This window comes from Triturus cristatus, chromosome 6, assembly GCF_964204655.1.
Source record: "Triturus cristatus chromosome 6, aTriCri1.1, whole genome shotgun sequence".
Lineage (NCBI taxonomy): Eukaryota > Metazoa > Chordata > Amphibia > Caudata > Salamandridae > Triturus > Triturus cristatus.
The window spans coordinates 1,722,946,032-1,722,973,933 of record NC_140589.1 but is presented as its reverse complement, the minus strand read 5'-3'; the positions used below and the strand labels follow the sequence as shown (position 1 = coordinate 1,722,973,933).

General features: G+C 46.1%; 1 protein-coding gene across 1 annotated transcript in view; it reads right to left on the bottom strand.

The window, feature by feature from the left end:
- IARS2 (isoleucyl-tRNA synthetase 2, mitochondrial) overlaps positions 1 to 27,902 on the bottom strand; it is a 551,921-nt gene that overhangs the window by 377,685 nt on the left and 146,334 nt on the right. The window lies entirely within an intron of this gene.

The following is a 27,902-nucleotide window of genomic DNA, read 5'->3' as shown; positions in this document are numbered from 1 at the left end:
GACATGGCACAGCACTGTGAGGCTCTGAGACTATCCTGGGAGCAGATAGTTGCAACACTGAACATGATGGTAAAAAGAGGCTTGAGTCCTACACCTGACTCATGCATACTGGGACTATTTTGCACACCTAGAGAAAATAGAATCAACTCTAGAATAATGTATCTAGCTCTAGTATTAGCCAAGAAGTTCATTGCTATGCACTGGAAAGCGAAGAGGGCATCTGCACTAGCCCAATGGCAGAGAGATGTCAGTAAATGGACTAAGAGCTAGTATGCCCTACTATAGAAGGAAGAGTGACAGGGCATTAGGAAATACCCCATGGTGGAATAATGGAGGGAGTTTCTTACAGTGTTCTAACACCTTGAGCCAGCCTCAATACACTTGATAGTAACACCGATGGAGAAAAAGCTTAAAATCAATGGTAGACTATAGTTAGAAATGGCTATCTAAGTGGCGCCACATATCAAGAGGGATATACATTTTCACATGCAGTAGAAGTTCATACATGTTCACACGCGGTATCAGTTCTTTCGTTACAGTTTGATATTACAGTACTTTTTCTAAAGTTTAAAAAATATATCTGATTCTACCAACTCTTCAGTCCACAACACAAATGCAGAGGTATGGAATGACAAGAATACAATGGTAAATAAGATACACACCAACATGTATTTAATTACAATGCTAATGTTTCCACTTTTAATTCTAAAAATGTTATTAAAAGATTTTCTAAAAAATGTGTGTCTTCCAAGCTGCATGTGGGAGATAACCACCCTCAATCACTGTACCTCTACTCTTGAGGGCAGCCAATCTAGACGTACTCTAAAGAACTCCTGCGGAGTCCTTTCGTACCAAGCATCTTTCCAGCTGGCATTTCTTAAAGTGCTCCCCAAGTCTCCTGGAAGGAGACCAGCTGTCCCAGCTCTTTTTACATCGCTGGTTCTATCGCTGTGTCACCCATTCCAAGTATGAATCCATTTTGCCTGGTGTATTTATTTCCATTGTGTCGTATATCTTCCTATAATACTCATAGAAAGCCTTTTGTAATTACTTTCCGAGAGCACTGTAGGGTACCCGGTTTATCTTCGACTGCCATTAGAGGGACTCTCAGTGCTAATCTACCAGCCTTACCAAGTGATGTAATTAAATGTAACACCATTTGAAATTGGTACTATTAAACACAAATGTAAAATCTCTCTGAATTTAAAACATAATGTGTGATTTAGTTCCACCCCTCAGTCAATACTTTACCAAAAACCACTCTACAGCTCTTGCTATTTCATGTACGCAAGGCGAAAAGTTTACCTCACATCATTTGAAAAGGTTATTGATTTGATTGAGAGTAGTAGAACTTCAGACCTCCTTAATAATGTGCTACTTTGTCTCCTTTTTATGCTTCAGTCCGATACAAAGAAGCACAACAGTCGGTCACACTTTTTAATGAACTGTAATTTCAATCCTAGCAGTTCATGGGATATCTTTTCCATGCCCTGAAAATTCCATAGCATATACTACCAGATTAGAATGTCAAGTGCAGAAGGGGCACTATGTTTGATAGGAATTATCTGGTTGGCAGTCAGTAATTAAAAAAGAACTCACTTTCAAGGTTCCTCTGGAGCCACTGATTGTGTTCCATATATTCATGCCAATAGAATACCAGTTGGAACAGAAGGTAACGTGATTGCTGTAATCTGTTCATTGGGTAAACAAACAAAGAGGCAAACCAGTGTCCCTAGGAACCTGGGTTAATATATAGACGCTGTGAAACTGATGGATTCAGAGCCATTACTCATACATTCTTTCCCTTACACTTTTTGAGGTAAGGGTACACACATTATTTCTCCATTTATGGACTTGAGACACTGTGGGTATATTTTAATTCTATGTCAGGAGCAGAGGCTTCGGATTAGGCTGTTCTTTCTTTACTGTATTACTCCAGCAGCCATTAAAAAAAACACAACAAACTATATTTGCCCATGAGCCCATGGGAAAAATGGAGATAGAAAAAGTCCAACATATTGTCCAATCCAGAGCCAGGATGGCCGATGACCTTCCCCTGAGGACGCTCCACCCTCCTCTTTCTTCGCTGCTCCAGTAGCATCGAGTTAAGTCAATTTCTTTCTCTGACTAAAATGTTATATATTTGCATGATGTACAAGGTTTTTCGTCTTTATTGTCCCTGGCGCGAGCGTTTTGTTTAAAGCGTATATCAGATTTGTGCTTTATTACCTCGTGTGCCTTTGTTTTGTCACCGCAGGAGTGTCTCTCGCTCCATACTCATTTTTTTCCTCAAGTCTGGCAGGCTCTGATATGGTGCGGCCCTCCTGCCATTAGGGGACTGCGTTTTTAATCACAGAGTGCCTTGGCGTGTCGTTACCCCCCCCCCCCCCTCTAATCCCCCCCTCCAGCCGGTGAGTCTTGTTGCCTCAGTTCAAAGAGTATAACTGACGCGCAGAGACTCGCTTGGAGGCGTTCTACCAAATGCTAATTATCCTTTATTGGCAAACACGCGGGGGAAGGTATTGTTTTCTCTGCAAAATCCGGTTATCCCCTGCCTGTAGTATTACACCCGTACATCAGGTAAGACCGTAATTGATTTCAGGGGACCAGCCCAGGCAAATAATCACCCTCAGCTTTAGTAGGGAGCTACGGTCCCAACACTGTTATAAATTACACCCTAAGGGTTGTTCCCAATTTGCAAGGAAATTCCCTTCAATGTCTCTTTCCTGTAGGCGATGGGGGCACAATAACCACGCGCACTGGTGAGTAATTCAAAGTCTTGTTTTAACAAATCACGAAGTCCGATATAAATGACGCTAGGCTGACAATTAGATACTGTTTTATTTTGGAGCTATGATTTTCCTTTGAATTATTAAATGGAAAACACATATGAAATGAGTTTGCCTGTGGATTGGATTCTCGAAAAACATTAATTGATTGGATACCATAGCGGATACATTGACGCTGCTTTCCATTTGTAGAATTCAAATTCCCTATAATTAATAGATTTTGAGGAGCAATAGTATGAAAAAGAGGAGGAGTAGGTCACATACCTGCCTATTGATGACAACTTTTGTCAAGTTATGAACTCCTCCATCCTCAAGGCGGTTTCAATGGTGGAGGAGCGCTTGGAGAAGATTACACAGTTGCAGGCCCAGTGCCTAAAACCCCTGGATTCCAGGTAAGATCAATCGGGGGCACAAAACTCCCTACCTCCAGGGCAGCCCTCCTCCTTCGCCCTTGACCCCAAAAGGAAACGCGCCGATGATGCAGGGGTGGACACTGATGCGTTTGTGCGCTTAAAAAAGGCTTTTATGGATGCCCAAAACCCTCCTCTCTCCTCCAACTACTCCCCAACCCTCAGAGGATCTGGGGGGACCCTCGGGTTTCCCCGACACTCTGCCTGCGATGGATCCGGATGAGTCCCCCCAGACCTCTAATGGGGATGGTGACTTGGGCAGGCCACGGTGCCCAGCAAGGTCAGACCAACCTTCGGAGAAGGATGTAAGCAGTGATATGCTAAACCCGGTTGACCTACTTCACCCCCGGTCAGCTGAATGGGTTCCGGCCCCTAAAGTGGCTGTGTATATGGCATCAAGGCTTCGTAAGCCCTTGGATGAGGAGGTTAGAAGCTGCCTTAAGGCAGAATGTCCGAGACAGACTCTAGAGGGAAAGGTTGCCCTCACCCCTGACTGAGGTGAATCCTAAAATGGCCACCTTCTGGCAAAGTTTATTAGGGACCCTAAGAAGGGCAATGATCGTTCCTGGTGGGCATGCCAGCATAAGCTCCTGGACACGGCAAAGCGAAAATCTTGGACATGGCGGAAGATGCCAAGCCCTCAGGTACACTCATCTCTCTCGAGACAATCTCCAGTTGGGTCCAGAGGGCAGTCATTTTCTTGGGAAATGCTAATGAGGCCATTTCCATGGAACGCGGCAGATTCTTGTTAATTAAAATTGACCCTAAGCTGGGGGAATTGGCCACCTCAGAGGCTGGGCCTGTGGCGGAAGCCAATCTTCTTGGAGATCTTGCCATCAGGGAGTTGGGAAAATTCATCAACACATTAAATTCTCTGGACAGGCCCAGTCCTCTATCAAACGTATCTTCACCCGTATGTTTTTGGGGCAGCCAGTCGTGGCAGGGGGCGATCGACCGGCCGTTCTTACAATCAAGCCTCCTTCAAGTTGGCAGAACCCCACCGAGGACAGTGGCAGGACCCCAACAAGTTTGTGAACTTCTACCCTACCGAACCACAGCAACGACGTAGAGGAGGTAGAGGACACGGCGGCTACAATAACCAAGAAGGTGAGCGTTCACAGTTCGGTGGATGTGGTAATAGGGGGCAGGCTACAGTGCTTCTACCACAATTGGGATTCTTTAACCTCAGACGCCTGGGTATTAGAAACAGTGCAAGGCTTTCAGATAGAGTATATCGAACATCCTACTCAGCTGGTTCACCCAAGGCAGCTCTCTTTTTCAAGGGAACAGAGAGATCTGATAGACAAGGAAGTCTCCGACCTTTTGAGAAAATGGGTAGTGGTCATCTCGACCCCCTCATCCCCGGGGTTTCCTCAGCAACATCTTCCTGGTGGAGAAACGGGATGGGGGCTATCGGCCTGTAATAAATCACAAGGACTTTAAAGGGTGGCTAATTTATCGCCACGTCAAGATGGAGGGTATCCACCTCTTCAGGGATCTCTTCCAAACTGGGGATTGGATGGTCCGCCTGGACCTCAAGGATGTGTACCTCACAATCCTGATTTTTCCCCCTCACAGGCGATTCCTTCTGTTCCAATGGAACTCGCAGACGTTCAAATTTACGTCCCTTCCTTTCGGTCTGTCCTCCGCTCGGTGGTCCTTTACCAAGCTAATGAAGCCAGTGGTGGAGCTCCTCAGATCGGAGGGGATACGGATGATTGTTAATTTGGACAACATCCTGTTAATGAATCAGTGTCCCTGACGCTTGCTAGCCCAACTACAACAGACGTAAGTCTCTTGGAGTCCTTGGGGTTTGTGATCAACAAATCCAAGTCGGATCTCATACCCTCTCAGAAGATGCACTTCTTGGAGTTTCTAGTGAACTCAGTCGAGACTACTCTAAGCCTTCCCTCTCTCAAACTAGCAACGATCAGGCACGAGCTGCGACACACTCTAGCCAAACCCACGAGATTTCTTTGCCAACTCGCAAGAGTAGTGAGCCTCTTATCGTCGTCCATTCAGGCCATATTTCTGGGCCCCCTGCACTACAGGGCCCTTCAGCATCTCAAAGCCTCTCATATTAGAAAGGGCCTTACTTACTCAGAGTTCATTCTCCATTCGGAGGAGGCCGAAACGGAACTGCGATGGTGGATCTCTGTGGTATCCTTGATGTTTTCATATCTTTGTTAATAGCTTACAGGTATCCATTGACTTGGTTATGGAATGTTATGTAGGAGTAGAATGTAATGACATCTGTGTAGAATGTAATGACATCTGCTTGTTGATGTCAGTGTTGGTGTCAGTTGAAGACTACTGTTCTGTGGATGGGACCTTGGATGATGTATGTCCTGAATAAAGAAGATTGAAGACATATGAGAGTCAGCATCTTCTTCACACTGGCGACGATTGATGGGATCTTTTGCTCCTGCTCATACATCAACAGACTTATTATTTTTTTTTACTTTAACCAAGGTCTCAACACGACGTTTCTCACTGCTCCGACCCGGCAAGGTATTTAATTTTGATCTCTGAGACTTTCATCTGAAGCGCTGCGCTGTTTCAAGCCTAACTCTTCTTGTTCTAATTTCGGCGATTTACTTCTGTGCTAAAATTCAAACTCTGAACCTTATTTTACGCTCTGCTTTACAAGCTCGTCATCCACTGACGATTAATCCTACTGCGACTGCAAGGCTGTTACTGCGAGTGCAAGGCTAATTGAAGTACACGTATTTCGGCTAAATCTATTGAACTCGTAAACTTACTTCTAGGCCTGCCAGCTCGCGCTTTTCTCAGGCGTTGGTGTTTGAGCTCGAGGATCGTCCTTCGATCGAATGATGCCATTTCTTTGCTTGCGCTGACGTCAGCCTTTGTTAAGCAGAGGTTAATGGAACACTGAAGACGGACTCTATTTCCGTATTTCTGGGCTTCTGTCACGTCGTTCTTTGTCGCTTAGTTACGGCTTTCGGCAGCGTTTCATCGCAACAAACAACAAGCTTTGTTTACACGTTGCCTAGCAACTCTCGTGTAAAACAAGCTCTGCTTTCAAATTACTGCGACTCTCTCTGTGTTCGAGAGGCTTCCTGTGGCATGATATAAACAATTCCTAAAGTGAAGATGTCATTCTACAGACTGAACTTAATCGGAAGTTCTTGTTCAAGCTACTTTGTGCACGCAATTTGATATCTTCCCTCTGATGTGCACAGATTAATTTTTCAATCACGCTGATGTGCACAGCTCATAGAATAACTTGTTCAAATACTTGGAGAAGTGGATAACTTTACTATAATCGCTGCAGTGTGTATATTCTATTCTCAACAAGTGTTATTCACAAGTTTATTTACTTATTGATTTATTTATTTATTTATTTATTCTAAAATGCAGAATGTAACTTCCGCTCCATTTTTTCTTTCTGACCCTGGCGATCCACCTATTCGCTGGTCTAAGTGGAAAAAAGTGTTTTTAAATTATGCAAGAGTGTGTGGTGTTTCACTCAGTGCTGAGAGGAAGTCTGCACTCTTGTTACACTGTCTTGGCTCAGAGGGTCAAGACGTTTTTGAACATCTACCTGACTTGAACGAAGAAGAGTCTTCAAATTTAAATGAGTTTGAGATAAACATAAAAAAACTTGATAAACATTATCTTCCAAAGATAAGCACAATTTTAGAACGCTATCAATTTGGAAAACGAACGCAAAAAGAAGAGGAATCGGTGGAAACTTATGTAACTGCTCTTCGGAAGTTGGGAGCCACTTGCAAGTTTGAAGATTCTCTGGAGGAGCGAATACGTGATCAGTTCATGCTTGGCTGCAACATAGAGAAAATAAAAGATGAGCTTTGGCAAAAAGATGATCCTGACCTTGATGAGGTCATAGCCATAGCAAAAAGAATAGAGCATTCCCTTGTTTGTGTTGAGACAATTAAAAAAAAAGAAAAGTGTTCCCGAAGAGAAAGTGCTTCATGTCAGTAAAAAACAGTCTCAATTCAAACCTTTACCCAAGTCTTCTAGCTCTCAACGTGCTTCCTCCTCTTCTCAAGGTTTTTCTAAAGTTAAAGTTGAGAGTAAGCTCAGGTGTTACAGGTGTAATGCTCTTGATCATCTAGCTAATGACAAATCATGTCCTGCGATTAAGTTTAAATGTCTTAGTTGTGGGAAGGTGGGTCATTTTACCAGAGCTTGCAATGCACAGAAACTGAACAAGGGTAAGCGTGTTAAAGAGATAATGGTAGAAGAGGAAAGTAACTCGGACTATGATGATGTTGACTGTGGGGAAGTTTATCTACCTAATGGTGATAAAAAATGTAAGGGTCCTCTAGACGATGTAAATGTGAACAGTTCTTGTATCAAAATGCTTTTTGATTCTGGGGCTAAGATATCATTAATACCAAAAGTGTTTTTTGATAAGGAATTGCGTGGTAAGGTCAAGGTATTTAAGCCTGACATCAAACCTCTTGCATATGGTGGACAGCCTATAAAACTGTTTGGGTACTTCTTAGGTGACATCGAATATAAAGGAAGGTTAACTGCAGGTAAGATTTACATCTCCTGCAGAGGCGACAGCATAATAAGTTGGTTTCATCAAGCAGATTTAGGAGTGTCATTAGCTCCTGGTTGTGACCCATGTATAGTTCTAAGAGATTTGGGTACTACTTCTAGAGTTAGTTCTCACGGCCCTGGTACTTTGAACTCCGTGTCTCTTAAAGATAAACCAGGTAATGCATGGCAGCTCCAATTTAAAAATGTGTTTAGTGATAAACTAGGTTGTCTCTCTGGATTCACTCACAGCATAACTCTAAAAGCAGAGGCAAATCCTGTTACGTGTAAAGTACGTAATGTTCCTTTGGCCATGCTAGAACCAATGCGTCTAGAATTAGAGAAATTAAGAAAGGAAGGTATCATTGTGGAGACTGAGGCATGTGAGTGGTTGGCTCCGGTAGTTTTGGCACGCAAGGCTTCCGGAGAGGTTCGTTTATGTGTGGACTTGCGCGCTCTCAATCGTGAGGTTGTACCTGATAAATATCCGTTACCCAACATTACAACCATGTTGACACAGCTTGGAGATGCTTGTGTTTTCTCGTCTTTGGATTTAAGGGCTGCATATCACCAGGTCAAAATTGATGAGAAATCCATGAGTCTTACTTCTTTCATAACCCCTTTTGGAACTTACAAATTTACTCGGCTGCCTTTTGGTTTGATTTCCGCAGCGTCTGTGTTTCAGAGGGTCATGGAGGATGTACTTGATGGGATTCATGGGGTAAAAATATACCAGGACGATGTGCTGGTTTATGGTTCGTCCCAAGAGGAACATGACCAACGGTTGAAAGCTGTTTTGCAACGATTTGCAGAGAGGGGTTTGACCTTAAGAGAAAATAAATGCAAGTTTAATCTTAAAGAAATTGATTATTTAGGTCACTGTCTAACGTCCACTGGGGTCAAACCCAAGGTGAGTCTGGTTAAAACTATAAGTGAACTACCGGTTCCAGAGTCCAGAGATGAGCTGGTTACTTTTCTAGGTATGGCGGAGTATTATAATAAATTTGTACCGCAGTTTGCTTCCCGTACACCTAATTTGAGATCTCTTTTAAAAAAAGGGGTCAAATTTATCTGGTCCTCCAAATGTCAATTGGAATTTGATGATGTTAAGGTGGCTCTTAATTCTGCTCCCTCTCTACAGAGTTTTGACATCACTTCAGACTCTATACTTGTTACGGATGCAAGCTCACGTGGTTTGGGTGCAGTTCTCAAGCAAGTCAGGAATGGGAAAGAGGTCACCATTCTTTTTCTCTCAAGAGCTTTGGTAGGTCCGGAGCTTCTTTATTCTGTAATTGAGAAGGAGGCACTGTGCATTTTTTGGGCAATCAAGAAGCTTAAAAAATTTCTTTGGGGTAATGCTTTTACTGTTCATTCGGATCACAAGCCGTTAAAGGATGTGTTTTGCAAGAAAAGTCTTGATGCAATCTCTTCACGGATTTGCAAGTGGGTAATTGCGCTACAAGACTTTGATTTTGTGGTCAAATATATACCAGGGGTTGACAATAAGGTTGCGGACTGTCTGTCCCGGCTAATTCCAACGCAAAATGAAGATAGTGCTGAGGATGTTGAGGACTCTTGGGAGGTTGACCAATTTAAGGTGTGTGAAGTTGTTGAGGGTGTTGTCACTGAAAGAGATTGGAGGGATGCCATGTCTGCGGATGTAGATTTGATAGAAATTTGTGGTTTAATTGCGGATGGTTGGCCTTTATTGAGAAATTTGAGTGAAAATGCTCGTAGGTATTGGAACGTGAGGAATGAACTGTCTGTGAGTAAAGGTCTGTTGTGGAGAGGGACAAGATTAATTCCTCCGTCTGTGATTAGGGGGAAAATCATTCATCTTGCACATCAAGGTCATCAGGGCATTTCAAGGACAAAAGAAAGAGTGCGTCTACATTTCTGGTGGCCTGGTGTAGATTTAAGTGTGGAACGTCTGATAAGAGATTGCACTGAGTGTAACATATCTGATAAGGTATGCAAAACCAGGGTACAACCTATGGTTATTCGTGAAGCACCTATTCGATGCTGGCAAGATGTAGCATTGGATATTCTAGGGCCTGTGCACAATAAGAGTGGCCAGTTTTTTGTTCTAGTTCTGATGGACATGTTCTCTAGATGGCCAGAAATAAAAGTTACACAGAGTATACAGACTAGTAATGTAACTAAGTTCTTGGAGGAGGTTTTTGGAAGAGAAGGGTTTCCTGAATCTTTGTTAACTGACAATGGGGTTCAGTTTGTCTCAAGTGATATGGAAGAGTTTTTAGCAAAAAAGGGCATTAAACACAAACGTTGCTCTCTCTATCATCCTGAATGTAATGGGATGGTGGAGAGATTCAACCGAGTATTGAAGGAGTCCATCCAGTTAGCCAAGGCGCAAGGGAAAGACTGGGTAGCTGGGATTCATGAGAGAGTCAAGGTTTACAGGATCACACCTCACTCCACTACCGGTGCTATTCCCTTTGAACTTTTTAGAGGTCGTACTCCTAATAGTGTACTGTTCCAGTCCTGGATGAGGGAGAAAGGGGCTGAGACGGAAAATTTAAGTAATGCTCAGATGCTAGCAAGACAAAGTGCCAAGTCCTTGCAAAGGAAAAGTAAGTTTGATGTTAGACATGCGGTAGCTCGCACCTGTGTAAATGTTGGTGATCGTGTTAGAGTGCGACTTCCTCATAAATTGGGTGCCTCAAAGTTCTCCTCTCCTTTTAAGGTTGTTAAACTTTTTAACAATGCGGTTAAACTTCATGATGGACGCATTTGGAACTTAAATAGGATATAACTGATCCCTAATAATCTACCTGAGTGTGAGGACAAACTTTCCAGGCTGGTGCCTAGGTCCATACGAAGGGATGATAGTGCTTCATTGCGTAAGAGCTCACGTGCTGTTAGAGTTCCTGCTGCTCTTCATGATTTTGTGTTAAATTGATCGGAACATTAAGAGTAGGTTTTCATGTGCTCTCAAAGTTCCTGCTTTTCTCAATGATTTAGTGTTATTTTGAAACAATGTACATCCTTGTATTTGTCTTTTCTTTTTGTTGATTCGGGGGGAGGTGTGTGGTATCCTTGATGTTTTCATATCTTTGTTAATAGCTTACAGGTATCCATTGACTTGGTTATGGAATGTTATGTAGGAGTAGAATGTAATGACATCTGTGTAGAATGTAATGACATCTGCTTGTTGATGTCAGTGTTGGTGTCAGTTGAAGACTACTGTTCTGTGGATGGGACCTTGGATGATGTATGTCCTGAATAAAGAAGATTGAAGACATATGAGAGTCAGCATCTTCTTCACAATCTCGCATATGATGGCTTGGAGCAGCCGGGTGATTTTTGGTCGCAACCCGACCTAGTAATAGAGTCCGACGCAAGTGGTTCAGGATGGGATGCCTGCTGCGGGGCTATTTCTACCAGAGGAAAATGGACCTCCGCAGAGCAAGGCCTTCATATCAACTGCTTGGAGCTGATGGCGAGCTCCTTTGCGGTAAAATGCTGAACCAAAGACAAGGTCCAATGTTGTGTCCTTCTCAAAATGGACAACGTAGCGTCAATACGTTACATCAACCATTTAGGGGGGGACAAGATCCAGCGCATTATCAGATCTAGCACGGGACATCTGGAAGTACTGCCTATCCAGCCAGATTTCCCTTTTGGCAGAGCACCTTCTGGGGACATCCAATCAGGTTGTGGATTGGTGCTCCCGCTATTGGAAGGGCACCAGCCTATGGAAACTACATCCAGGAGTATTTGGCAAGCTCCAAACCCTTTGGGGCCCCTTCTCGATAGACCGCTTTGCCTCTTGGCAGGACACCCACTTGCAGAGGTATTACAGCTGGCGCCCGCATCCAGAGGCCTTGGCGGCGGATGCGTTCCTGCACGACTGGAGTACGGAGCAGGGCTACGCCTTTCCCCCCTTTGCGATGATAAAGAAGGTGTCTCCCAGATGCGAAGACAGCTAGCACATCTGGTGATGATCAACCAGATATGGAGGTCACAAGCTTGGTTTCCAGTTCCAATGGAACTTTCTTAGGATTTTCCAATCAGTCTACCCCAGTTTCTGGATCTCCTCAAAGATCCACAGGGGAATCCCCATCACCTCCTCCTCTCGAGAGCCTTCAAATGATGGCCTGGTGGGTTACAGGCAACGTGGGAAGGTGCCAAGAGGACGCTGCCTCATTACTCGCAAAATCCTGGGCAGAAAGCACTAACAAGAGGTACTGTTCCGCTTGGTCTAGATGGGGGAGTTGGTGTCTTCGACAACAGGTTGATCCGATGGGGGCGGCTGTTGTCTATGTCCTTAATTCCTTAGCATCTGTGGCTAAGGAAGGCTTGCCCTACAGGTCAGTCACAAGTTTCCGATCTGCCATATTGCGGGCCATATGCCGGTGGACGATCATCCTATTGGGGAACACCCGCTAGTGTGCAAACTATTGAGAGGTATCAGGTTATCCAGGCCACCAGAACCTTGGTACTCTACCCTTTGGGATGTCAACAAAGTCTTAAACCTGTTCCGATCATGGCCATCGAATAAATATCTTTCTAGAAAACAGACATCAGTGAACTTGGCGACCCTTTTGATTCTAAAATCCTGCCGCAGAGTTTCTGATGTACGAGCCTTAGACCTTACGGGTCGAGTATTCACTCCGGAGGGAGTTACTTTACATATCTCCAGAGGATAAAATGTAATTCAAAGTCAGTGTCTTATCCCGCTTTCCCGGATGTCCCAAAATGATGTGTGGTCAGAGTACTGCAAGCCTACATAGTGTCGACAATCGACATATGTCCTCAGGGCGTCAAACAATTATTTATAGCTCTTAAAAATCACACGGGCGGTCTCCTCCCCTACGATTGCGAGATGGGTTTGCTGGGTTATGCAGGAAGCAGGGATAGACACTTATCATTTCTGAGCTCTTTCGGTCCACGGTGCAATGGCATCGAAAGCTTTTTCTCTGGGAGCGCGGTTGGAGGTTATCCTTAATGCCGCAGAATGGTAATCAGACTCTACCTTCAAGAGGTTTTACTTCAAACCAGTGTCATCACTGGCGTCTCTGATGGTAGATGAGCTTTAAACTAGCCTTATCTGAAGCTTCCGGTCCTGACATAGAAAAAACAATTTCCTTTTTTTTAGAACACATTTTATTAATTTTGCAATTACAAAGAAAGAAATCAGAGAAATCAGAAAATTGTTACATACATACATAATTCACAAGGGGACTCTTATTATTCCATTATGTAAGACATGCGTTACAATATATGTCTTTCCACAGTGATCCTGTCCCAGTACATACCCTCTGGAGTGTCGATTATAATATACACTGCAAACGAATTACTAATATATAAGCAGAAAGGGAAGGAACTAAAGTCCCACATCCACCCCCCCCCCACACCCTCCCCCAGTACTTGGATATTTTTATCCATAATACAAAATGTATAAATCGTGTACTTTAGTCGCTCTGATCAGAGTTTAGTCATAAAGGTACTATCCTGAGCTTCATGTCGGTGATGGAGTATTTCCTAGCTATCGTAAAGGAAAGTTTCAATTCTATTAAGGACGGTGCATTTGGGGGAGATGGCTTAGTTATCAAATAGTCATCCCACTCATTGATGGTGGGGGCACAATCCCTGATCTCTCCCTACTCCCTCTTGATCAGGCTCAGAAACTTCAGGGTCATGTGTTGGTGCGTCCGCCAGAAGTAATGATGATAGAGGGGTACCTGGAATTTGTAGGGTGCCCAGCGTAGAATGTAGCCTTTTTTGTGAGGACCCGGATTGAAGGTTGAAGTTGAGGAGCTGGAGTACAAGAAACACGCTCTGGGAAAAGTTCATAGTAATCGTGTAGCATTCCTTGGAGATTGGTTACTAAGTCCAAGGGCATTTGGATAAAGCGCTTTTGAGGCAAATATTCAGGATATTGTTGGTTTTCTTTCTTTTAGTACTGATCATCTTCGTCATCGAAGTCCTGACATTTCACATTTAATTCTGAAGGGCTATGAGCCTCTCTAAAAAGACTTTCCTCATCTGATTTTTCCTCCAGTAGCAGAGCTGGTGGAAAAGGCAAAATGTTGCGTGATGAAGTGTGAACTGGTAGAATTACGTCAACAATGGGTTTATCGGGGGAGGAGCCTAGCGCGCAACCAAGATGGCCGCGTAGGTGCGAGGCTCCCGAGGACCTCCGCAACCTCCTACGATTATCCTGAAATTATCCTGTCCTGGATGAGGGGACTATGTTGGTGAACCCGAGCTGAGGTGGCACCCGTTTTCCGCTTCCGAATCGGACCTCGGACACCGGAGTGAGCACCGATTGAGGTTTGCGGCCTTCCCCTCGCCAGACCCCGGATTTGCGCTGTGGGGTGATCCAGTGACAAAGTGAACAACTCGCGTACCCCGCACTTTCGCTTTCGCACCACCTTGTCGTTTCTGCGAGGTTGGGTCGCGGAGCCCTTGGTGTTGGTGTGGTGTGGCCTTGCTGGGAGATTCTGCCTGCCTGCCGGCTGTGATCCACCCCACTGCTCTGAGGGGGCCCCCCCGGACCTCGTGGCCCTGCTTTCCTGCCCTACACGACGTGGCTGGTGCGACTGGTGGCCATGGCCACGAAACAAGATGGAGACCGGGCAAAGACCAAATCGACCCGGCGTGGCGCCGTCCATCAGGCCAACAGTATGGACCGCTATACCCTCCAGAAGGGATCTCCCGATGGACCGCGCAAGTCCCCTGAGAGCCCTCCTGATGCCCCAGACCTGCCCGCAGATCTGACTCTGCGAGACGTCATGGGCGCCATTGCCGAGATGAAGGCCTCGGTGGGCCAGCGGTTTGATACACTGGCGCAGAAGATTGACTCGGTCCTTGTGGATGTTGCCCTGGTGAGGGCCGATCTTTCCAAAACCAACGACCGAGTAGATTCTTTGGCCCACACCGCATCGGGCCTAACGACAGATGTGGCGGCCTTGCAATCAGAGGTGCGCCGGCTTAGTCAGGCGAGTGCGCTGATGGATCGACGCCTGGAGGACTCCGAGAGTCGGGCACGGAGGAACAACGTCCGCATTATTGGGGTGCCCGAGGGACGCGAGGAGGCGGCGGCGGATCTCTTTGTGGAGGACCTGATTGCTACCCATCTCCAGCCACGGGGGCTGAGCAAATTCTTCGCTGTGGAAAGGGCCCACAGGGTTCCCGGGGGAAGGCCGAAGGTCGCAGCCCCTCCGAGACCTCTCATCGCCCGGATGTTCAATTTTCGGGATAGAGACGCTATCCTGCAAGCCTCCAGACTGCATGGACCGGTCAAGCTCGACAATATGGAGGTTAATTTTTATCCTGATTTCACCCCAGCGGTCCAGAAGCAAAGCTTTCTAGGCGTCAAACGCCGTCTTCGGGACCTAAACCTCAAATACGCCATGCTTTTCCCGGCCAAGCTGCGTGTGGAGGTGGATGGTCGCACTCACTTCTTTGATCGTCCTGAAGCGGCCGGGGACTGGCTGGATACTCTGCCCGGGGATCGTGATCGGGGGGGGCGGGGGGGGGGGGCGGCGGGGGGAGACGGCACGCTGGATCGGGACTGAGGATCTAATATTGGGCCTCACTCTGGACGAAAATGTTGCCACTTTTGATTCTGCGTCAGTTTTTGTAAGTTCCCCTCCTATGGAGGTTGTGTTGGGTCTATTGGGGGTTCTCCCTCCTCCTCTAGGGGGTTTAGTTAGTCTAACTATATATGGGGCGACAGGCACACTGCACGTTGGGGGGGGCTGTTTGGGCTCATGCAGGGGTGCAGGGAGGGGGGAGTTCTGTTGGGGTGGGTGGGTGGGGATGGGGTGTTGTTCGTTTTTATCACAAGGCAAACGTATTTTTGTGTTAGTTCTAAAGTGCTCTCCGGGGGACGAATGATGGCTTCTGTACATGATGGGGGGTAGGGAACTAACTTTGTTGTCTTGGAATGTGAATGGACTGGGGGACAGGATCAAACGGGGTGTGGTCCTGCAGTTTTTGAAGCGTATCTCGCCCGATGTGGTCTTTCTGCAGGAGACACACCTTATTGGCAACTCCTTCTGCGCCATGAATCGGCGTGGCTATCGCCTTGTGGCTCACTCGGGCTTCACGTCCGGCTCAAGGGGTGTGGGCATCATGGTGAAGAACTCGCTCCCGTTGGAGCTTGATGAGGTGCTCCACGATGACAGGGGACGTTACACGGTCTTGGTGGGAAGATTGGAGGGCAAAGTGATTGTCTTTGTGTCAGTATACATCCCACCGGGGCTGCAGTCGACCACCTTTGCGGACCTTGGGCGCCTTCTCCTTGGCCTTCCGGGGGGGCTTTTAGTTGTGGGGGGGGATTTTAATGCGGTGGTATCTGGGACTGTGGATCGTCACCCCCCTAGGGACCTCCCCCGGGCACAGGCGTGGCTACCCGGCCTCTTGGATACATTTGGATTAGTGGACTGCTGGCGTTTAAAACACCCCACGCAGCTGCAGTACACTTTCCACTCGGGAGCCCATGGTAGTCTCTCACGACTTGACTATGTCCTTGTCCCGGCGGCTTATGTTGGGAGGGTGGGAGAGGTGCGCCATTTGCCACGGGGTATTTCGGACCACTCCCCGCTCCTCCTGCACTTTGATGTCTTTCCGAGGGGTGAGGGTAGGGTGGTCCCAATCAATCCTTGGTACCTGCGCGACCCCACCATTCGCGCTGAATTGATTAAATCCCTTCAGCGATATTTTGATGAGAATGTGGGGTCTGTGCCTTCGGCTGTACCGCTATGGGAGGCCTTCAAGACAGTACTCCGAGGGGAGGCCCTATCCCATATTTCCCACGCCCGGAGGCGCGAGCGGGAGGAGGTGACCCGGATGGAGGCTGAAACAGCCGAGTTGGAGGGTAATTTAGAAGGTGGGGTGACGGATGCCGCATTGCATGTCCTCCAACTCAAGCAAGCGGCCTATAGGGCCCTCGTCACGGAGGTGGCCAGGGGCCTCAGTAGAGAGCAACAGGGGCGACTGTATGATGTGGGTGATAAGGCTGGTAAACTTATAGCGTGGTTGGACAAAAAAGAGAGAGCGAATCGTGTGGTCCCGCTGATTGAGAAAACGGATGGTGTGTGTGTAACTGAGCCAGAAGAAATTGTCTCCTGCTTCGCGGATTATTTCCGTGGGGTGTATTCCCCGGTGTCTCCCTGCTCAGAAGAGGATTCCCGTGCCCTGCTCAGTGATATCGCGCTGCCGTCCCTTTCCGGGGATGACAGGGTGTCGTTGGACGCCGCTCCCACCTCCGACGAGATCGCCCTCGCCATACGCTCGGTCGCTTCCGGCAAGGCCATGGGTCCGAATGGTCTCCCTATCGAGTTGTACAAGTTGCGACCGGATACGCTGGCACCCCACCTTCGGGCTATGTTCCTGGCGGCACACTCGGTGGGCTCCCTCCCACTGGACCAGCGTCTGGCTACAATCGTGGTCATCCACAAGGAAGGGAGACCTCGGGACCGGGTTACATCCTATCGGCCCATTTCGCTACTGAACGCGGAGCCCAAGATTCTCGCCAAGGTACTGGCCAATCGGCTGGTCGGTGTGGTGGGCGATTTGGTTCATCAGGACCAATCGGGCTTTATTCCCCATCGCAACGCAGCCCTTAATCTGCGGCGTTTGCACGGTGTGCTCGCACGTGCCCCGTTCATACGGGAGCCGGCCATTTTGGCGTCCTTAGACGCCACCATGGCGTTTGACACGCTTGAGTGGCCATATATCTGGGCGATGCTTGCGAAGTTTGGATTCGGCCCAGGGTTCATCAGTTGGGTCAAATTGCTGTATTCGGGCCCATTGGCGCAGGTGGTGGTGAACGGAAGAGTGTCAGCTCCGTTCGAGCTGGGCCGGGGCACGCGGCAGGGCTGCCCCTTATCGCCGCTCCTCTTTGCACTTGCCTTGGAGCCCCTGGCGGAGTGGCTGCGGTGGGAGCCTTCCATCCGTGGTCTCCGCTGGACCCCTGAGTATGAGGACCGCGTATCCCTATACGCTGATGACATCCTCTTGTACCTAGCTTCCCCACGTAAATCACTCATAGTACTGGTTGATGTTTTGCATTCATTCGGTCGTAACTCCGGTCTGGTCATCAACTGGGCTAAATCGTGTGTGTATGTTCTCTCCGGGGAGGCTCCTATCCTCCCGCGGGGCTGTCCGATCCAGGTCGCCCCGCAGGGATTTAGGTACCTGGGTGTCTTCATCACTCTGGACCCGGAGGCTCGGTATGATCGGAACTTGCTTCCCCCCCTCCAGCGTCTGAAAGAGGATGTCGCGCGCTGGCGGCGTTTGCCGCTTTCGCCGCTCGGCCGGGCGGCATTGTTTAAAATGATGTCGCTGCCGCGTTTCCTGTACGCGTTGCAGAACACTATGGACCTCGTCCCGGCGCGCTACTTCCGCGAAGTGGAGAGTTTGCAGCGCCGTCTGTTCTGGGACGGGAGGCCACGTATTGCCCTGGCTAAGCTGACGCTCCCATGGTATGATGGGGGGATAGCCCTCCCGGATATTAAACGGTATTATTGGGCCTCCCAGCTAGCTGCGATCAATCAGGGCCTATATGGGCCACCCTTAAACCCGGCGTTTGAAATGGATAGGATGCTACTTCCAGGTGGTGACCATTATCGAGCGCTCTATTCTAGCGCGCCCGACGCTCGCCTAACGGGGCCCACGCGTGTCATGGTGCGAGTGTGGCACGCGGCCAATGCAGCTATGGGGTGGAAGGACCGTCTGACCCGGGCGTCACCACTATATGCGTCTGAGCGGTTGGGCTCCTTGTGGACCTCGAAGGGCTTTGAGCAGTGGGACTTAATAGGCATTAGCAAAGTGGGGGATCTCTGGACGAGGGGAGGATATAAAACGTTTGAAATGCTGCAGACGGAATTTCAGTTGCAGGGCAGCGAATACTTTCGGTATTTGCAGGTCCGACATGCGCTGGGCTCAGTCTTTCCGGACGTTGCCTCCATCCCGGAGTGTTCCCCCCTGGAGGATAGAGTGCTGGACGGACACGTCCCTGACAGCACGATCTCACTGATCTACAAAAAACTGATCAACGACCGCTCAGACTTGTTGATTGCCCTTCGTGAGGCTTGGGTAGCCGATGGGCTGGAGCTGGACGACGAGGACTGGATCTCTGCGGTGGCCTCCCCGAAAGAGGTGGCCATACCGGCTCGTCTTCGCTTCGTCCAGCTCAAGATACTCCACAGGGTCTACATGACGGGGCCAAAGCTCCTGCGTATGGGCTACGCTGAGGACGGTTTGTGTAAGCGCGGGTGTGGTGCGCTGGGGACTTTTCTGCATATCTTGTGGGAGTGCCCGGAGGTGGCGGGGTTCTGGCGTGGTGTGCATGAGGTGCTGCGAGTGGTCACGCATGTGGCGCTGTTGCCCGAAGCGAGGAGATGCCTGTTGAATGTGTGGGAGCCTACCGATTACTCGGTGCCGCAGACGTGGTGGGCGACTCTGGGGTATATGGTTGCCAAGCGTGATATTGCCCAGCTGTGGGGATCCCAGAGGCCCCCGACTGTCTCGGCCTGGAAGGAACATATGGATTGGTGCATGTTTCGGGAAAAGGTGGTGTATGTGGCGAGAGGTAAGCCTGCGACATGGGTGAAAGTGTGGGGCCCCTGGAACGCCTACCGCGGGGGAATTTGTGCTCCACCGTTATTGCCCGATCCGTCGCCGGCCCCGTCCCCTTAGCCAACTCATCCCCCCGGTACCTGGGCATTGGGTGTACCCAGCCCTAGTTCTGATCTCTCCCCCCTCGTGACATTCCTATGGATGGCTAGGATCCCCCCTCCAGGGGAGCACGTGCTGCTATTTCCAATTGAGGATTGCCTTGTGGGTTTGTTTGTAGTTGTTGTTCTTTAAGTTTAAAATGGAACCGTATAGTGGGGTCAGGACAGTGTGGCTCACAACGATGTTACCTCCTGTGCATGCTCGGCCGCAGCACTATGTGTTCTATAAATGTATATCGTATGCTCCTTTCACTGCTAGCGGCCGGCCGGAAGGTTTTAGGCCCATATTTGTATATTTTTGAGTCTTGTAATAAACGGTTTAAAAAAAAAAACAATGGGTTTATCAGTATATGAAAGGCGCGATACCGGCACCAGAGGTGTTAAATGTGCTGTGGGTGATACATTCTGATTCCCTAGTGAAGTAAAATCAGTTTTCGATCAGGATTTCAGAGCTTTTGCAGGCAAAACCAGTGTTTCTGATTGAAGTGGCATTGACGGGGTTGTAGTCAACGGTATTGTCGTCGACGAGAGCTACATCGACTGTAGTTTCTTTGAGATGTCCATCGACATGGATGTCTTCGTCGACAGAGCAGGATCCTTAGTCATTGTCGACAATGTCGATGAACGCTTAGATGAATGCTTCGTCGAAGGTTGAGACAAGAGAATTGACTTGGATGCCATTGTCGATAACAGTCTACATGTAACAATGGTCGATGATTCTGTTGGAGACAATGTTATTATCAATGGCGATGCCACCGTTGTGAATGTAGACGTCAAAGTCGTCGACCATCTTCGACGGTGTCGCAGTCAGAATAAAAAAGGTTGAAATCTTTACTTTTTCAGCAGGAGTAGATCCCGTTGTCGACGGGAGGGATTTTGAAGACCTTTTGCCAGGAATCCATTTTTTAGATGGAGTAGAAGGCTCAGAAGGAACCTTTGAGGAAGGTCTGTGATGAGATTCCCTGATATTTCTTAGAATGACCAGGTGTCTCATGGTGTGTTTTATTAAGAGCCTTTTTAGGGTGCCAGAAGGCTCTTTATCGGAGGATCTATCCCTTTTTTGCGATTTGCCAGATGTGAGAGAAACATCGCTCTCTGCCTCAGACATAGGGTTGTCTTTAGATTTAGTCCTCTGTAACCACAACAGAAGTCTTCCCGCTCTGTCCTTGAGGGTCTTCTGTGAGAAAGTGCGACATATTTTAGTATTTTACTGTGTGGTCAAGAGAGAGGCAATGAATGCACTTTTTATGAGGATCACCAATATAAAGTCTATTTTTGCAACAGGTGTTACATGACCTGAATAATCCCTTCTTAGACTAGTCTGACATGGTCAGAATGTCCCAAGAGAATATAGAAAGAAATATATATCTGACCTGAAGAGAAGTTCTTGAAATCATAAAGTTTGAAGAATAACTGAGCATAGCTCAGGGAAACTCTCTTCACACGACGTGCAGTTGAAAATCTGAGGGTGCTAGCCTCTGTGGGGAAGGTTCTAGAGGGTTGCCTGACTGGTTGTGGGCTAAGTTTGGTCCTTTTTTTTTTCATAAACGGTCATAGATAGGCTATTACATTTATGGCATCGTGCCATTGTAGCCGATGCTATTCATAGGACTGTTTTGATATAATACCGTGGGACTCGCACTTCCACGACGGGGAATGATTAAAGCATGTAAATCTATGAAAGATCCAATACTGGAGAAAGAGGACACTCAGAGGGTAACACCACCACCAACAACCCTGTATAATTCATTTTGTAATTATCTAAAATTGCAATGGAAAAAAAGTTACTTCATATTCAAGACTGAATTTTATATACAGAAACATATAGTTTACATGTCAGTGTAGTTTTGCAGCTTGAAGAATTTTCTGGATTCACATGCTGTGCATTATTCCGCCATCTAGTGGTTAGGTATGACATTTTCTCCCTAACACAATTGCCCTACTACTGTTTTTGTGTTTGTTGTTGGTGGGCTTCGACGTACCTTCATTTGGTGGCCCTAGTAATGTTGTCATGCATCCAGAAAAATCTTCAAGCTGCAAAACTACACCGATAGATAAGAAACTATACGTTTTGCAGCATGAATCTTTTCTGGATTTACATGCTGTGCACAGATTTTGTAGCAGTTTTGTACTGCAGTGGTGGCTGGGTTGAAGATGAGCACAGATTTGAAAACAGATACTGCAAGACCTTTTGTCCTACTTGTGCTTCCTTGTTCATCTGAATGTCCACACAGTAGTGTTTTGTGAACGTGTGCACTGAAGACCATGTTGCTGCTATACAAATATCTTGAAGTGGAGTATTAGCCAAGAAAGCGATGGTAGCTCCCTTCTTTCTTGTTGACTGTGTTCCAGGATTGATTTGTAGTGTCACACCTGCATTGTTGTGCAATAACTGAATTGTTTGTGCAATCCATATTGCAATTGAGTTCTTTGTAACTGGCCTTCCTAGGAAACTGTTTGCAAATGACACAAACAGTTGCTTTGTTTTCCTGTTAGTCTTTGTCCTTTCAATGTAGTACATTACATCTCTCCTTGTAAATGCAGTGTGTAATGTTCCTTCTGTGTGCGTCTTTGGATTGTGAAAGAAACTTGATGTCTAAATATTTTGACTAATGTGGAATTGTGAGATAACCTCTGGGATAAATTGTGGGTCCGTTCTCATGACAATCCTGTCTTTGTGTACTTGAAAGTAAGGTTCTTGTAACAGCAGTGCTTGTAACTCACTAACTCTGTGTAGTGATGTTACGGCCACCATAAGCCGGTCTTCAGTGTCAGCATTTGTAAAGCTGCCTTATGTAATGGTTCAAAGGGTGCTTTCATTAATTGTGTGAGCACAATATTTAAATTCCATGTGGGAGGTGGCACCCTTTTTGTGGGGTGCAATTCTTTTTTCTCCTTCCAAGAACCGTTTGATGGCTAGTGAGGTGAAAAAACATCTTCCTATGTGACCCCTTGTGTATGCCACTATTGGTACTAAGTGTACTTTTAGTGATGAATGGGTCAGATTACACTCTAAAAGTTGTGTTAAGTATTTTAGGACTGTCTTTTCCCTAGATATTCTTTTCCAGAATCCTTCTTTCTTACACCATAGGGAGTATCATTCCCATTTCGCTATTAAATTCTTTCTAGTTGTTGGGTTCCTTGTTTCTCTTACGACTGACATTATCATATCTGGTAGTTTTAAGTGTCCGAATTCGAAGTCTTCAGGAGTCATGCTGCCAGAATTAAGCACTCTGGTTCTGGGTGAAACAATTTTTCTTGCTGTATTGGCAGCAGGTCTCGTCTTATTGGTAGTTTGTGAACCATCCCCTGTAACAAGCTTATCAGCACTGAGAATCAAGTCTGTCTTGCCAACTGTGGCGTAATTAGTATTAGTGTCATGCTTCTGAATCTGCATTTGCTGATCACCTTGTGAAGTAGTGGTATTGGGGGAAAAGCATATCCAAATTTCCCTAATCAGTAGATCAACAGTGCATTCCCCACTGATTGGTGACCCTGTTGTCTGGAGGCAAAGTGTAGGCATTTTGCAGTCTGGGGAGTTGCAAAGAGATTTATTTCTGGGGTTCCCCATTTTTGAAAAATCTTTAGGAGTACTGTTTAGTTCAGCTCCCACTCGTGAGACCATGAAGCTTGTCTGCTCAGTCTGTCTGCTTCTTTGTTGTCCTTCCCTGGTAGGTGAATTGCCAGAATTGGTATTTCTCTGTGGCTGGCCCAGATCCACATTTCTTATGCTAGTTTCGACTGTGGTAGTAACTGGGTGCCTCCTTGTTTGTTTATATAAAACATGGTGGCTGTGTTGTCTGTTTGAATCAATAATGATGTTACCCAGAGCTCCTTTTGAAAGGCTTCAAAGACTAGCAATATGGTCTTTATTCCTAGGAAGTTGATGTGCTGTACAGCATCCTGCTCCTTCCACACTCCTCTGACTTTGAGGCTGTACATGTGGGCCCCACATCCCTTCTGGGAGGCGTCCATCATGATCACAGTCATGATCACAATAGGAGTTGGCTGTGTGAAGTTCTTTTCTTGAAGCATGTGTGCTCTGTTCCACCACGCTATCTCTTCCTCTTTTCTCTGCATGATGGCCACTAGATCTTCCCAACACCCTGTTGATTGTGACCACTGACTCTGCAACCATTCCTGAAATGGTCTCATGTGAAGCCTTTTGTTTGGAATTAACAGAATGCAAGCCAACATTCCCAGCAGCTTCCCTACCGTCCTCACTGTCAGAGCTTGCCCCTTCCTTTAGAGTTATCCTTCAGAAGTGCAATTATTCTCTTCTCAGTTGGGAAAACTTTCCCCTCTATAGAATTTATACTTGCCACTGAGAATATCTTTTCTTGTTCTGGTGGTTACTTATCCTAGTTGAAAAAGCGTTATCACATGTTGCATATGCTCCTTGCATCTATTGTACGAATTTGCGCTCACCAACCAGTCGTCTAGATAGGGATAGACATGTATTCCATGCTTTCGCAGATATGCTGCTACTGTTGCTAGGCATATTGTGAATACTCTTGGTGCAGACTTTATTCCAAAGGCCAATACCTCGAACTGGTAGTGTTCCTTGTTTATGATGAATCTGAGGAATCTCTTGTGACTTGCATTCATGGGGATGAGCAGATAAGTGTCCCTTAAATCTATTGGGGCCATAAAGTTCCACGTTGTATTTGTGGTATTACCTCCTGTAGTATAGTCATCTTGAACTTTTGAGTTCTTCTAAATTTGTTTAGAAACCTGAGGTCCAGAATTGGTCTGAGTGACTGATCTACCTTTGGGATAAGGAAACACGTTGAGTAGTTTCCCTTGCTTCTTTCCAATTTTGGCACGAAGTCTATGACCCCTTTTGTCAGCATCTCCTCTACCTCCTTGAGTAGGTGGGCTGTCTCTTATCTTGAATGTACCTTTTTTCTGGGGCTTTGCTTGGAGGTACTTGTTGAATTCTATGCAATATCCAAATTGTATTAATACTGGTGTTGCATGCAGGAGTTCTTGTGTTTTAACATTTGTTGTTGCAATCTTGGGTGTTAGTTGAGTGCCCCTAGTGATTTGTAAAAAGTCACTTGCTTGCTGGGGGTGCACCGCCTTCTGCGGTAGTCCCCTTCCACATGAACGTCCCCGAAAAGACTGTTTGCCTTGTTGGTATTGCCAGCTGTGTGATTGCTGTCCTCACTGGTTACCCCCCGGAACGATTATTGATACGTTTGGTGGAATGTTGCTGCTTGAAAGGAGCCCCTCCCTGTAGGTCTTCAAGATGGCATTGATACCCTGTGCATGTTACCTCTGAACTGCCGAGCCCTCATTGACTTTGCAGTCTCGTTATCCTTTTTCAGTTGATTTAGGGTATTGTCCACTGCACTCCAGAAAAGATGTTCTCCAATGGAAGGTGCATTTACTGGGAATCATCAGTAAAAATTGCCTCTTGTTTGGGTAGGCAGAAAAATTTCAAGCAGAAAACAGGATTATGGCTTTTCTTCTTCCAGCTGTACACCATAGCTCTCAGCTGCTTTCTTTTTTACTGGATTATAGATTCTGACATCAAGTGATGATAGTCTTGAAGGGTCTGCGTCTACCCCTTGCTCTGGTGAGTCTGCCTCCAGATATTGCCATTCTATCTCTTGGTATTCAGGGGCTTCAGAACCCTGTAAAACTTGTTCTTCCTCCTCTTCAAAGATTTCCTGTTCTTGAGGCTCTGGAGTTAAAGGGGGGCTTCAATTCTTCAAGCTCTTCGTCTGCTTGCTCTTTCAAAGCTGAGGACTTGCATGGAATTCTGAGTTTTCTAAGACTTTCGTCAAAGTCTTTCTTCCTTTAAAGGATATTGGCCATTTGGGCCTCGAGAAATCTCCTCTTTTTTCGAATGCCAGCCTCATGATGTTGCCTGATGAGATCTTTGTGTGTTCGCTTTATCGACAAATCTTTACAGAACGTTTTCGCCGAACTGTGACGTTCCGTCTTAAACCGCTCCCGTCTTGACACTGAAGCATCTTAAAATCGTCCATCCTTCGAGGTCTTGGATTTTTCAGGGGACTCTACCGCTGCGGTGACCTTTTCTAAGGATCCAAGGGTATTTTTCTCCTTCAACATGCTTGTGGTCCTGAAGAGTTTTGACACCGGCGCAGTCTTCGAGGTCTTAGCCGCTAATTTTGATGTGCCCACTACTGACTTTAAGGACGTTAAGTCCCTTTCTCTCTTTTTGAAGATGTCTTGCCCCCTTGGTAGGTGTCTAAGAGCTGAATGTTGGCCTCAGCGTCCTCTCTGGACCTTCGGCGATGTTCTCTTCCTCGTCACTCGAAAAGCTCAAATCTCATAGAGCTGGTGTTGAATGTTGGCCCTCCATTGTATGGTGGGCTGTTCTCTGCTGCTGCCTTACCCTATTATTCTTTGGGGCAATACTGAACAAGCGTTACAGTCTTCACTATGATGATCCACCGGCCCGCAGAGGTTGCAGAGCGGCTGTTGGCCCTTTTTTTGCAAATTTATGGTGCCAGCTTTTGCAAAACTGGAATGGTTACCAAGTACAAGGAGCACCCTGCAGTCGCATTTTTTAAGCATTCGTCAATAAACTTCTCCGGTATCTCTCTCCGATGAGTACTTTGCTCTGGTCGAATTTCGGCGATTCTTCCGGGGTTTTCAGTACTTTTTTTCTTCAGGTCATTGGAGATCCTCCTGCATGCATCCAGAACCAATGGCGGAAAAAAAGAATCTAAAGATGGCGTCCGAAGGTGGGAGCTTCCGGAAGAAGCATGACGACGTCACAAGGACCACCAAATGGAGGTGCATCTACGCCCACCAACAACAATAAACACAAAAATAGTAGTCGGACAAATGTTTTGGGAAAAAATTCCAGACTCAACCTCCAGTGGAGTAATAATGCATAGCATGTGAATCCAGAAAGATTCACGCTGCAAAAGGGGACTATCTATGCCACCCTGTTTTGCTCCCAATATAGTGAATTTGTAAATTGCAGAATATGAAACCAACACTGTACTTAACAAAAGAATTCCATACACATATATGGAAGATATACATATATGACATTTTCTGCTGTAGCACAGAAAAGAAAATTAACAAAGATTTAATTAACTGGTTGGATAAACAGAGTATAAATCTTACATTTACATAAAATAAGAACAAAGTACAGATTAATTAATTGGGCATTTTGATCAAACATAAGTAAGGGTCACTGTAACCAACAGTCTTTTCAAAAAGCCCACTGATATTAATTCACTGTTATGATACAACAGCTATCAATCATCCACATGCTCTAAGAGACAACCTACCGTATGAACAGTTTTTATGCATCAGAAAATGTTTTTGTCATATACAAGACTACTTTAGAAAAGTAGGAGATTTGTTTAAAAAACTAACTGAAATAGGCTACCCAAGAAGGATGATATGTTAGGCACCTACAAGTGCATGTTATTACCCTAGGGAAGCTCAATTATCACCTGGGGTCAAGGAGAATCTGAATGACCGAACAGTATTGGTGAGCTCTTAAAACCCCATGACTAATGACAGTCAAAAAATAATTAAGATACATTGGAACTTAGTGCATGACATTAAAAAAAATCCACCCAGTACGCATTAAAGCATCATAGAAATGTGAAGAATTATATGGTAAGACCCCACAAAGATACTAGCACTCCTCCAATGATTTGGGCTTGCTGGAGTTAGCTAGTACTTCAAGGACACTATAAGTGTGGTAAATTTCAAGTATGCAGAGTCACTATTAATACTAAAGTTCTGGAAACAAATACTAAACAATACAACCTGATGTTGCATTCAATCTGTAATATAAAGAATGTGATATATATCATTACTTGCCCTTGTCACTTGGGGCATGTAGGTCAAACTACCCAAATAGTAAAGCAGCAGATATGCCAGCACCGGAGTAGGATAAAGTGCAGGGTGAGACGTCATCCTTTGGTAAAACACTACATGGAGCTAGACAAAGAGAAGATGATACCAAATGGCAGATCATCAAGGGGATAAAACTGGATACCAGGATTGGCAATATCACATCCTTACTCAACTTTACAGAATGCAAATGGATGGTAAATAAAGGGCTGAAATATGTTGATGAAATAAGAGTTTGACATTACTAGGATTCTTAATGATACTAGAGTAAACACAAGTTTGTCAGTTCATGTTTGGTTGAGTATCTATCAGCAGCTTGATGACTAGTTGCCTCTATCAATAAGGTCTCTGGCTGGTATTGCTTATGTCATGCATACTCGTATCCACATCTGTCTAGATATAGTACACTTTATGCAGGAATAGTGGTTTCTTTATAAATGCCTAGCTAGGACTTGGACCCCTTGATCACTGTATTATTACCGGGCTGAGACCATTACTGGACTGATGACTGGTTTATATTTAGATGAGCATACCTTCCTTCGTCTGTTTTGTCACTTTAGTCAAAAGAGGCGTTGTAAGTTTCTCCACTGTGTGTTGACCAGGACTGC